This window comes from Panulirus ornatus, chromosome 7 (genome assembly GCF_036320965.1).
Source record: "Panulirus ornatus isolate Po-2019 chromosome 7, ASM3632096v1, whole genome shotgun sequence".
Lineage (NCBI taxonomy): Eukaryota > Metazoa > Arthropoda > Malacostraca > Decapoda > Palinuridae > Panulirus > Panulirus ornatus.
Genome location: NC_092230.1, coordinates 23,169,044 through 23,181,626, shown reverse-complemented (window position 1 = coordinate 23,181,626; position 12,583 = coordinate 23,169,044). Strand labels below are relative to the sequence as shown.

Below are 12,583 nucleotides of genomic sequence, written 5' to 3'. Positions count from 1 at the left end.
GACGAAAGAATATTTGATAAGGATCCAGGGTAGAAACTATGTGAAATGGGTGAGAAGAATAGACTGGCGGGAGAAAGTAGGAGTGATGAGTAAGTATCGAGTCCAAAATGAAAAGAGTGAGAACTAAAATGTGTGCTTTGGTATAGGGGAATGCTGAAAACATATTTTCAATACAAGCATCTCCACAAGTACATGAGGTGTAGGTGCAGTAAAATCTATAATGTGCATGTGTGGTTTTTCTAAAAGGGTTTAGTGGGCCCTTAACATTCCACATTTTTTTTCATACGTTTGCCATTTTGTGTTCCGCTTAGTGAGGTAGCACCTGGAACAAAGAAATGGCCTTGCTTGTTCGCATCCATTCTCAACCTGTCCAAGTGTAATGCACTGAAACCACAGCTCCCTATCTACAACCAGGCTCCACAAACCTTTCTGTCATTTCCCTTGGCTGTCTCATATGCCTTGGCTCAGCACATTGCCTCCTATAAACCACACTGCTTCTATTTACTCTAGCAAGTCCATGCCTTGCACACTTTTGCACACTCAAAATCTTATCCACACCATACGTCTATCAACAATTTTTCTCCCCTTCTTCTAACTCGTCTCCACTTCTGAGACATATGTCCTTTGTCATTTGTTCCTCCCTCTTTCTTTCCATATGTCCAAAACAATTCAGCACACATTTCAGTTCTCTCAACCATACTTTCCTTGTTGCTTTACTTCTCTCTTACCTGATCATTTCTCATTCAATCAACTCTCCTCGCACCACATTTTGTCCAAAAATGCTTCCTTTCCAACACATTCACCCTCTTCTGTACATTCTCATCTAGAGCCCTTGCCTTGCATCCATACAACACTGTTGGAACAACTATAACTTCAGACAACCATCTTTGCCCTCCCAGATAAGTAACCTAACATTCCTCAGTGCTCCCAGGACCTTTGCTCTCTCTCTCTCTCTCTCTCTCTCTCTCCCCCCCCACCTCCGAAAATGACTTCAGCTCCCATGGTATGCATATTCACTGACAGGCATCTAAGGCACTTAATTTCCTCCATATTTTCTCCATTTAATCTCTCACTCCAAATAATCTATCTCTCCACTTCTAAACTAATAACCTTGTTTATTTTCACATTTCCTCAACTTTCTCTTTTCACACTTTCCCCCAAAGTCAAACACCAACTTTTGCAGTTTCTGACTTAAACGTGCCACCAATGAAATGTCATCAGCAAACAACTTAACTCCCAGGCCTTTCCCTCTCTACCCTACCTTCTCCTCTCTCCTAGACCCTTACATTCATCTCCCTCACCATTTCCATCCATAAACAGATTAAATAGATATGGTGACATCCCATGTGCCAGCAAAAAAACCCACCTTCACCTATAAACACTCACTCTCTATATACTTGTACAAATGCCTTGCTCTTAATAAAACTCACTTCTCATAACTTTCCTCCCACACCTTATATTTGTAATACCTTACATAAAGCATCTCAAAACCCTTTCAAATTTAACAGATCCCTCTGTTTTTCTTGTATTTCTCACACATATTATTCAAAGCAAATACATGATCCACACACCTTTTATTACTCCTAAAACCACTTTGATCCATCCAAGTCTGATGCTCTGTGCACCCTACCACACTCAATCACCACTCTTCCATACAACTTACCAGGTACACTCAAGGAACTTATCCCTCTGTAATTCTAACACTCATGTTTGTCATCCATGCCTTTACATAATGGCCAATACTCTTGTTCCTCATCATGATCCATACTTACACTGAAAATCCTATGTAACCACTCAACAAAAGGCACCCCTTTCTAAAGAATTTCAACCGCAATACCATCCACATTAGCTGTCTTGCCACATTTCATCTAACAGAGAGCTTTCACCTTCTCTTTTCACCTAAACACTTGCCATGTATCTCTTACTTCACGTAGCAACTCAACCCAAACATCTGACATCTGCCACCGTATCATTTAACATTGTCAAAAGTCCTTCACAGTACTCACTCCATCTCTCCACCACTTCCCTATTCGTCCCATTCACCAATGTTCCCATTTGTTCTCCTGTTTTCCTCACTCTATGTATGATTTCTATTTTCTGTGGTACAGAACTAGCAGTGTGAATGAAAGACAAGTTGAGAAACAGAAGTGTAAAATTTAACTTCTAAGATGAGCAAAAATGAGCAGAATAAACAAAATGATGCAAAGTAAGAGTAGGGCTATTTGATGTACTTGCAAATGTAATACCAGATGCTGTCAACACATATAAATTAAGTTAAAGAGAACTTCATGGTGAAGTAAAGCTTTATCGGCAACTAGCCAAGGAGAAATTAGTGGAAAGATGCTGAACCAAAAGTCGAGATTGATGGAAACTCAAGTGTGTAGTGTATAGTTCTAAATAAACAAAGTAAAAATGACAATGCCAGTGATGAGAAAATGCAATTTCAAGAGAAGTATGACAAAGTTAAAGCAAGAAAAACAGAGAAACAATATAAAAGTAAATTATACATTGCTAAAATCCATGGACAAGCTGTTGCACCAATTTCATTACAGAGGACACAGGAATAATAAGTAACAACAGAAACCTTCAAAGCTGCCTGAAAAACAAACAATATTATGAGATCTGCAAAACATACTTTTAATCAAACAGAAAAAAAAAAAAAAATTCTTGATACTGTACAAAACATTCACACATCATCATATCAAATGCCTCCTTCAAACTTGGTCACCATATTTCAACAAAAATATTTCTCCCTGAAAAATGTCCCAAGTTAAAGCCAAAAAACCAGAATAGGGGAGATATGAGGGGTATCTAACAAACATGACAGCTAGAGAATGATTGTGAGCAAATGAGCCCTTTTCTTTGTTCCTGGTTCTATCTCCCTAATGCAGGAAATGAATAAGGATGAAGGGAAAAGTGTGTGTGAAAGGAGAAAGTTCATAGTAAATGTGAATATGAGCTTGCTCTTATTCAGCAGGGCTAAGGGACAAGTTAGTTAGGATGTAAGTGTGAATGGAGAAGAATTGGGGGAAGTGAGGTGTTTTTGATACCTGGGAGTGGAGTTGACAGCGAATAGAACCATGGAAATGGAAGCGAGTCACAGGGTGGGGGGAGGGGACTAAGGTTCTCGGAGTGAAGAAGAAATTGTGGAAAATGTCTTCTTGGAGAGCAAAAATGGGTGTTTGAAGGATTAGTAGTTCCAACAATATTATATGGTTGCAAGGCATGGGTTATATAGATAGGGTTGTGGGAAGGAGGGTGGATGTGTTGGAAATGAAGTGTTTTGAGGACAATATTTGGTGTGAGGTGGTTTGATTGAATAATGAAAGTGTAAGAGATGTGTGGTAATAAAAAGAGAGTGTCTGAGAAAGCAGGTGTGTTGAAACAGTTTGGACATATGGAGAGAATGAGTAACAAACAGGATATATGTAACCAAGGTGGAAGGAACATGAAGTGGGAGACCAAATTGGAGGTGGAAGTACGGAGTGAAAATGATTGTGAATGATCAGGGCCTGAGCATGCAGGGTAGTGAGAAGCATGCATGGAATAGATTGAATTGGAATGATGTGGTATACTGGAGTCAATGTGCAGTCAAAGGACTGAACCAGACCATGTGAAGCATCTCAGGTAAACCATGGAAAGGTCTGTGTAGTTTTGGTGCATTACACATGACAGCTAGAGAATAGCGTGATAGTGTGTGTGGCCTTTTTTCATCTGTATCCTGGCATTACCTCTGACGTGGTGCGTAGTGATGCTGTTTCCTGTGGGGCAGGGTGGTGCCAGGAATGGAAGAAGGCGAACAAGTATGGATATTTTTTTTTATTATTATTTTGCTTTGCCGCTGTCTCCCGCGTTAGCGAGGTAGTGCAAGGAAACAGACAAAAGAATGGCTCAACCCACCCACATACACATGTATATACATACACGTCCACACACGCAAATATACATACCTATACATCTCAATGTATACATATATATACACACACAGACATATACATATATACACATGTACATAATTCATAGTCTGCCTTTATTCATTCCCATCACCACCTCACCACACATGGAATAACATCCCCCTCCCCCCTCATGTTTGCGAGGTAGCACTAGGAAAAGACAACAAAGGCCCCATTCGTTCACACTCAGTCTCTAGGTGTCATGCAATAATGCCCGAAACCACAGCTCCCTTTCCACATCCAGGCCCCACACAACTTTCCATGGTTTACCCCAGACGCTTCACATGCCCTGATTCAATCCACTGACAGCACGTCGACCCCGGTATACCGCATCGATCCAATTCACTCTATTCCTTGCCCGCCTTTCACCCTCCTGCATGCTCAGGCTCCAATCACTCAAAATCTTTTTCACTCCATCTTTCCACCTCCAATTTGGTCTCCCACTTCTCCTCGTTCCCTCCACCTCCAACACATATATCCTCTTGGTCAATCTTTCCTCACTCATTCTCTCCATGTGCCCAAACCATTTCAAAACACCCTCTTCTGCTCTCTCAACCACGCTCTTTTTATTTCCACACATCTCTCTTTCCCTTACATTACTTACTCGATCAAACCACCTCACACCACGTATTGTCCTCAAACATCTCATTTCCAGCACATCCACCCTCCTGCGCACAACTCTATCCATAGCCCACGCCTCGCAACCATACAACATTGTTGGAACCACTATTCCTTCAAACATACCCATTTTTGCTTTCCGAGATAATGTTCTCGACTTCCACACATTCTTCAAGGCTCCCAGGATTTTCGCCCCCTCCCCCACTTTGAAGAATGTATGTGAGAAATACTTAGAAAAGCAAATGGATTTGTATGTAGCATTTATGGATCTGGAGAAGGCATATGATAGAGTTGATAGAGATGCTCTGTGGAAGGTATTAAGAATATATGGTGTGGGAGGCAAGTTGTTAGAAGCACTGAAAAGTTTTTATCGAGGATGTAAGGCATGTGTACGTGTAGGAAGAGAGGAAAGTGATTGGTTCTCAGTGAATGTAGGCAGGGGTGTGTGATGTCTCCATGGTTGTTTAATTTGTTTATGGATGGGGTTGTTAGGGGGGTGAATGCAATCCACTGACAGCACGTCAACCCCAGTATACCACATCGATCCAATTCACTCTATTCCTTGCCCGCCTTTCACCCTCCTGAATGTTCAGGCCCCGATCACACAAAATCTTTTTCACTCCATCTTTCCACCTCCAATTTGACTTGACTTGACCGTCAACCCTACTGTACCTAATAACCTTGCTCTTATTCACATTTACTCTTAACTTTCTTCTTTCACACACTTTACCAAACTCAGTCACCAGCTTCTGCAGTTTCTCACATGAATCAGCCACCAGCGCTGTATCATCAGCAAACAACAACTGACTCACTTCCCAAGCTCTCTCATCCCCAACAGACTTCATACTTGCCCCTCTTTCCAAAACTCTTCCATTCACCTCCCTAACAACCCCATCCATAAACAAATTAAACAACCATGGAGACATCACACACCCCTGCCGCAAACCTACATTCACTGAGAACCAATCACTTTCCTCTCTTCCTACATGTACACATGCCTTACATCCTCGATAAAAACTTTTCACTGCTTCTAACAACTTGCCTCCCACACCATATATTCTTAATACCTTCCACAGAGCATCTCTATCAACTCTATCATATGCCTTCTCCAGATCCATAAATGCTACATACACATCCATTTGCTTTTCTAAGTATTTCTCACATACATTCTTCAAAGCAAACACCTGATCCACACATCCTCTACCACTTCTGAAACCACACTGCTCTTCCCCAATCTGATGCTCTGAACATGCCTTCACCCTCTCAATCAATACCCTCCCATATAATTTACCAGGAATACTCAACAAAATTATACCTCTGTAATTTGAGCACTCACTCTTATCCCCTTTGCCTTTGTACAATGGCACTATGCACGCATTCTGCCAATCCTCAGGCACCTCACCATGAGTCATACATACATTAAATAACCTTACCAACCAGTCAATAATACAGTCACCCCCTTTTTTAATAAATTCCACTGCAATACCATCCAAACCTGCTGCCTTGCCGGCTTTCATCTTCAGCAAAGCTTTTACTACCTCTTCTCTGTTTACCAAATCATTTTCCCTAACCCTCTCACTTTGCACACCACCTCGACCAAAACACCCTATATCTGCCACTCTATCATCAAACACATTCAACAAACCTTCAAAATACTCACTCCATCTCCTTCTCACATCCCCACTACTTGTTATCACCTCCCCATTTGCGCCCTTCACTGAAGTTCTCATATATATATATATATATATATATATATATATTTTTTTTTTTTTTTTTATACTTTGTCGCTGTCTCCCGCGTTTGCGAGGTAGCGCAAGGAAACAGACGAAAGAAATGGCCCAACCCCCCCCCATACACATGTATATAGATACGTCCACACACGCAAATATACATACCTACACAGCTTTCCATGGTTTACCCCAGACGCTTCACATGCCTTGATTCAATCCACTGACAGCACGTCAACCCCGGTATACCACATCGCTCCAATTCACTCTATTCCTTGCCCTCCTTTCACCCTCCTGCATGTTCAGGCCCCGATCACACAAAATCTTTTTCACTCCATCTTTCCACCTCCAATTTGGTCTCCCTCTTCTCCTCGTTCCCTCCACCTCCGACACATATATCCTCTTGGTCAATCTTTCCTCACTCATCCTCTCCATGTGCCCAAACCACTTCAAAACACCCTCTTCTGCTCTCTCAACCACGCTCTTTTTATTTCCACACATCTCTCTTATCCTTACGTTACTCACTCGATCAAACCACCTCACACCACACATTGTCCTCAAACATCTCATTTCCAGCACATCCATCCTCCTGCGCACAACTCTATCCATAGCCCACGCCTCGCAACCATACAACATTGTTGGAACCACTATTCCTTCAAACATACCCATTTTTCCGAGATAATGTTCTCGACTTCCACACATTCTTCAAGGCTCCCAGAATTTTCGCCGCCTCCCCCACCCTATGATCCACTTCCGCTTGCATGGTTCCATCCGCTGCCAGATCCACTCCCAGATATCTAAAACACTTTACTTCCTCCAAATTTTTCACCATTCAAACTTACCTCCCAATTGACTTGACCCTCAACCCTACTGAACCTAATAACCTTGCTCTTATTCACATTTACTCTGAACTTTCTTCTTTCACACACTTTACCAAACTCAGTCACCAGCTTCTCCGTACAACCCTAACTATAGCCCATGCCTCACAACCATATAATATTGATGGAACTACTATTCCTTCCAACATACCCATTGTTGCTCTCTGAGACATTCTCACTTTCATCACATTCTTCAATGCTCTTAGAGTCTTCGCCCCCTCCCCCACCCTATGACTCACTTCTGCTTCCATGGTTCCATTTGCTGCCAAGTTCACTCTCATATATCTAAAACACTTCAATTTCTCCAATTTTTCTCCATTCAAACTTATATCCCAATTAACTTGTTAATAAAACCCTGCTGAGCCCAATAACCTTGCTCTTATTCATGCTTACTCTCAACTTTCTCCTTTCAAATACTTTTCCAAACTCAGTCACCAACTTAAGCAATTTCTCACTTGAATCAGCCACCAGTGCTGTATCATTGGCAAACACCAATTGACTCACTTTCCAGGCCCTTTCATCCCTAACAGACTGTATAATCACCCCTCTCCAAAACTCTTGCATTTACATCCCTAACCACCACAACCATAAACAAATTTAACAACCATGGGGACATCACACACCCCTGCTGCAGACCAACCTTTGCTGGGAACCAACCACTCTCCTCTCTTCCTACTCGTACACATGCCTTACACCCTTAATATAAACTTCTCTGCTTCTAACAGCTTACCTCCCACACCATATGTTCTTAAGACCTTCCACAAAGCATCTCTATCAACCCCATCATATACCATTGTAAAGATCCATAAATGCTACATACAAATCCATCTTCTAAGTAAACATCTGATCCACAAATCCTCTGTCACTTCTAAATCCACACTGCTCCTCCCCAATCTGATGCCCTGTACATGCCTTCACCCTCTCAAGCAATACCCTCCCATAGAGTTTTCCAATAATACTCAACAAACTTATGCCTCTGTAGTTTGAACACTCACCTTTATCCCCTTTGCCTTTGTACAGTGGCACTATACATACATTTTGCCAATCCTCAGGCACTTCACCATGATCCTTACATACACTGAATATCCTTGCTAACTAATAAACAACACAGTTGCCCCCCCCCTCTTTATTCTTTTTTAATTATTCAACTGCAATACCATCCAAACCTGCCGCCTTGCGGAATTTCATGTTCTGCAAGGCTTTCGCCACCTTTTCTCTCTTCACCAACCTACTCTCCCTGATTTTCTCACTTCACGCACCACCCCAACCAAAATGCCCTAAATCTGCCACTCTATCATCACATTAAAAAACTTTCAAAATACTCACTCCATCTCCTCTCTTTATCACTTCCTGTTATCACTTCCCCCATTGCTCCTTTCACCAATGTTCCCATTTGTTCTCTTGTCTTATGCATGTTATTTGCCTACTTCCAAAAAATCTTTTTATTCTCCCTAATTTTGAAAAAGAGGGGTGAAAGAGTATCATAGATACTCTCTCACCCCTCTTTTTCAACCATTGCACCTTCCTCTTGACCTCCTGTCATTTTCTCTTATACATCTACCAGTCATCTGCACTCCTTTCTTGCAAGTATTGTACAAATGCCTCTCTTTTCTTCATCATCCCACCACTCACTACCCTTTCTAATCTGCCCTCCTCCCACCTTTCTCATGCCTCGGACATCTCTTGCTTATGTCATCAATGCTTCCCTAAATATATCCCATTCCCCACCCACTCCCCTTACGTCATTTGATCTCACCTTTTGCCATTCTACACTCAATCTCTCCTGGTATTTCTTCACACAAATCTTTTTTCCAAGCCCATTTGTTCTCACCTTTCTTTTCCCTGACACTGTTTCCTCTTTTTTGAAAACCTCTACAAATCTTCACTTTCAGCTCCACTAGATAGTATTCAGACATCCCACCAGCTGCCCCTCTCTGATGCACATTAACATCCAAAATTCTTTCTTTTACACACCTATCAATCAATATGTAATCTAATAATCCCCTCTGACCATCTCTCCTACTCGCATACATTTACTTGTGTATATCACTTTTTAAACCATGTATTCCCAATCACCAGTCTTTTTCCAGCACACAAATCCACAAGCTCATTTCCATTCACATTGAATACCCCATGTACACCAATTATACCCTCAACTGCTACATTAATCACCTTGGCGTTTAAATCACCCATGACTAATACCTGGTCTCGTGCACCAAAACTGCTGACACACTCATTCAGCTGCTCCTAAAACACTTACCTCTCAAGATCTTTTTTCTCATGATCAATTGCATAAGCACTAATAATCACTTATCCCTCTCCATCCACTTTCAGTTTTACCTACATCAATCTAAAATTTACTTCCTTACACTCTATCACACAATCCTGCAACTGCTTCAAGGAGTAGTGCTACTCCTTCCTTAGCTCTAGTCCTCTCACCCACCCGACTTTACTCATAAGATGTTTCCAAACCATTCTTCCCCTTTACCCTCAAGCTTTGTTTCACTCAGAGCCTGAACATCCAAGTTTCTTTCCTCAAACATACTACCTATCTCTCCTTTCTTCTCATCTTGGTTACATCCACACACATCCAGATCATGAGAGGCAAGTGTTTTGGGTGCAGCTAAGTGAGTTTGTCCGCAGGATCAGTTATTAGTGATGAGAGATTTTAATGTGTAGGTGATTAACGAGGCAAATGAGCTTATAATTAAGGAGCATGGGGTATTCAGTATTACGAAAGGAAATGATGAACAGCTTGTGGAGTTGTGTGTGCTTTACAAGGATTGATGATCAGGAATACCCGGTTTAAAAAGAGGAACATACATTAATATACGTATGAGTATAAGAGTTGGTCAGCATGCATTCCTGGATTACGTATTAATCAATAGGTGTGTAAGAAAGACTTCTGGATGTAGATGTGCTGAGCGGGGCAGCTGGTGGGATGTCTGATCACCATTTTGTGGAGATAAGGGAGAAGATTTACAAAGATTTTCAAAAAAAGGGAAACAATATTAGTGAAGAAAGTGGTCAGAGTAAGTGCCTTTGGAAAAGAGAATTGTGCATAGAATGGCAAAAGGTAAGAGTGATGACAAGCACAAAAAATGAATGTGGCATAAGGAAGGTAAGAACTAGGCAGATCAGAAAGGAAAGCAAGAGTGGGATGAAAAAGTAAAGCTGCCTGTGAAAGAGAAAAGAGAAGCATTTGGGTAGTACTTACTGTTAAAGTACAAATGATTGAAGGATGTAAAAAAAAGAAAGCAGCAAGAGGTCAAGAGGAAGGTACAGGGGTTGAAAAAGAGGGTAAATGAGAGTTGGTATTGGCAAGTATCACTAAACTTTAGGGAGAATAAGATGTTTTGGAAAGAAGTTAATAATGTGTGAAAGACAAGAAAAGAAACAGCAACATTAGTGAAGGGGCCAAAGGGAAAGTGGTAATAGGTGCTGAGGAATTGCAAAGTGTTTGGGTTGGGGTGGTATGCCAAGTCATGGAGAGTGGTTTGCTGAAGGAAAGGGGGTGAAAGTCTTGCATAAGATGGAATGTGGCAAGGCATCTGGAGTGGATGGTACTATACTTGAATTTGTTCAGAAAGGGGTTGACTGTGTTGTTGACTAGTTGGTGAGGTGCCTGAGGATTGGCTGAATGCATATATAATGCCACTATATAAAGGAAAGGAGGATAAAGGGGAGTATTCAGACTACAAAGGTGCAAGTTTGTTGAAAGTACCTGGAAAGTTGTATGGGGATGGTGCAGACGGTATTGGGTTGAAAGTGGGGAAAGAAAATGGAAATGATGAATGCAAGTTAAGGGAGGGCTTGGAAGGTGTGGTATGGATGGGAACGAGTGAAAATTATTGGAAAAAAGGAAAAAAAAGATATGCAATTCTGCTATCACCAAGTGTGTGGAAGGGTGTTACAGAGCATGGATGGAATGGATCAACAAATGTGGGTGAACGGAAAGATTGGGATTGTGAAGTAGGCATGGGGATGTGTATAAGCACTTGTGAATATGAAGACTATACGAGGTAAGCATGAAATGAAGCTTTTCTGGAAAAATTTGAATGACTGTATAAACAGTTTTGAGAATGAGAGAAATGTGGTTGTACTGGTTGAGATGAATGTGAAAGTGGGATGTGATGAAATTTTTGAGATAGCTGGTAAATGGGGAGGGTCTAGAGTAAATAAGAAAGGAAGTTGTCTTGTGAGTATTTGTGCTAAGGGGGGTTTATTCCTTGTAAACGCCTTTTTTCAGCACGAGATGATCCACCGGTATACACAGATGAGAAATGATGGAAGAGAAGAGCAATAAGCTTTGACTGATTATATGGCAGAGGATGAAAGATTGAGAAGGGCCATGCTAGATACTCGAGTCATGAGAAGGTTCTTTGGAGACCCTGACCACTTAGCAGTTCTTGAGGGGATGTGGACCAGGGAGAAGTGGAAGTACGGCATAAGGAAAAATGGAGAGGTAAAAAGGTAGGCAAGAGAAGATAAATAAATAAAAAAGAAAAAATGCAGGGAGGAGTACAAAAGGAAGGTAGCTGAATGTTTAGATGGAAGAGCAGTGAATCTATGGATGCAGTCATATGTGAATGAGGAGTTTAAAATGTTTGGAGAAACATTATTAAAGGTTGTAGAATTTGTAGTTGGATACAAGGTAGTGAGATACAGGAAAAAATAGGGCGATGCACTGTGGACAAGAAATGCTGTGGAAGATAAGAAAAAGGCATATGATATATTGCTTGATAGGAAAGTACCAGTGGAAGTTCAGCAAAGGAGGAGGGAAGAAAAAAAAATATGTAAATGGAAGGAAAGAGTAGATGAAGATTTTGGAAGGAAGAAAATATGTAAATGGAAATAAAGAGTACATGAAGATTTTAGAAGGAAGTGAAAAGTTTTGGGATACAAAGAAATTGTAAGGAGGAGGTGAAAAAAAAAAAAAAAAAGTGGATGTAAGAGTGGAAGTTAATGTCTTAAGTTAGGAGGGGGAATTGCTGAATCAAAAGGAGGAAGCGAAAAGAAGGTGGAAAGAGTATTTTGAAGGACTGATGAATGTGGAAGAAGGGGAGGCAGAATTTGTATTATGCATGGGTATGGAGGATGGAAGGAAGAGGATACAAGTGCAAGGGCCTATAGCAAAGAGGGAGGTAAGAAGGGCAATAATGAGGCTTAAGGTACAAAAGGCACCTGGAGTAGATAGGATTATAGTTGAAATGCAGAAGTATAGGGGAGAAAGTATAGAAACAGAAGGTGGAAAGAGTATTTTGAAGAAATGATGAATGTGGAAGAAGGGGAGGCAGAATTTGTATTATGCATGGGTATGGAGGATGGAAGGAAGAGGATACAAGTGCAAGGGCCTATAGCAAAGAGGGAGGTAAGAAGGGCAATAATGAAGCTTAAGGTACGAAAG

General features: G+C 41.2%; 1 protein-coding gene across 2 annotated transcripts in view; it reads right to left on the bottom strand.

Moving 5' to 3' along the window:
- The window catches only part of LOC139749453 (probable ATP-dependent RNA helicase DHX35), a 206,168-nt gene that overhangs the window by 196 nt on the left and 193,389 nt on the right, over positions 1-12,583 (bottom strand). The gene's annotated exons all lie outside the window — the stretch shown is intronic.